Below are 1,595 nucleotides of genomic sequence, written 5' to 3' on the forward strand. Positions count from 1 at the left end.
TGGTGGGGGGGGGGGGGGGGGGGGGGGAGAGAGAGAGAGAGAGAGAGAGAGAGAGCATGAATAACCACCGCACCTGGCCTGTGACAAAAGTTTAGTTAAGGCATTTGCACTCCCAAGCACACCACCTACTAACACAAACAAAAATACAGGTTATACAGGATGACTTCCCATATCTTAAGTCTTGGCTTCTGAAGTCTCATGTGCCCCCCTGAATGCCTACAAGTGCTGCTGTTTTCTGTAATTCTTGTTACACCCAGCCATATATTTAACACCCTGAAACATTTCTGGATACATTCTATAAGGAAAAAACAGACTTCATATAGATGAGGGGAGAGAGAGGATCCTTCTGCTTAGAATTGTCAGTTCTGTTCAGATTTTACAAATACTGTTTTTTACATATCTATTATCTTTATTTGGTTTTAAAATATACACTGAATAGGTAATGAACATGCTGGGTCATATGACTTCAGCTGACAGGAGGTTCTGGATGGCATTTTTTGTCTGGTTTTGTATGTTAGGTATTATCTCCCATAATTTTTTTCTGTATCTTGATTTTTCTTCTGAAGAATACCTGGTCTGAAAATTGTGAAAAAACTTTTTCTAAATAAAACCTTGTTGTGGTCTACAGTCATTTCTTCATTCCAGTATCATCTTTTCTGACAATTTATGTTGCATTTTTAGCTTTTTCTTCTTCTGGGGGTCGCAGGAGCCAGAGTTAAGGCTGGAAAAACAATAAACAGATATCCAAAGGGTAGATTTTAATTTACTCCTATGTAGAAGCTAGTCTTTGTGTTCAAGCAGTGATAGCAGCATTGCTAAACTCTGATAAGAAAATGTTTATTTTTCAAAACTTCTTTGCACTATTTTGAAAACGATTGGATTTTTTAAAATATCCAACGCTCGCAGAACGGTGCAAGATTCTTCGCTGAAACTGAAAAGTTATCTAGAGCCACAAAGAGATGATTCTCCTTTGGTTAAACTGAAAAAAAAAACCAACACATTAATTTTCTGAAAATAGAGCCATTAGAAGTGCAGTATTTATTCTGATACAACCAAGAACAGAATTATACACCTCTCCATTAAGCTGGTAACTGATAAAAAGCTTCAGATGCAGTGCTTGCCAATAAAATTAGTGAAGGAACTTAGAAGAAGAAATACCTAACAATATGGCCTTCAAGAAATTTAATCTTACGTCTGAATTCTACTTCTTCGTTAAATATTTACCTCTGATCCCAACTTATGCAAGGAAATACAAGAAAATCTCTCTACTGAAAACCAAGAAAAGACTTCAGACGTAATTTCAGTAGTACAAGGCCCTTTAACTGAAAATGTTGTTCAAGAGAAGTGCTCAGCATCTCCCAAAACAGTCCCTTTTTGTTCTAGAAGACAGAATAAAATACTTTTTACATAGATATATGTGTATACATGTACACACACATACATATACACATGCACACTTTATCAGCATGCATAATGAATAAAACAAATGCCACCACAACAGAAATCAATAGTTGTGTAAAAATACTGTAATTATCCTCCCAGCAAAACTCACAGCTATCCCCCACTGAGAGCACTGAAGCAGAAACACCGCAAAA

This window comes from Pygoscelis adeliae, unplaced genomic scaffold (genome assembly GCF_000699105.1).
Source record: "Pygoscelis adeliae isolate BGI_AS28 unplaced genomic scaffold, ASM69910v1 Scaffold463, whole genome shotgun sequence".
NCBI classification, from domain to species: Eukaryota; Metazoa; Chordata; class Aves; order Sphenisciformes; family Spheniscidae; genus Pygoscelis; species Pygoscelis adeliae.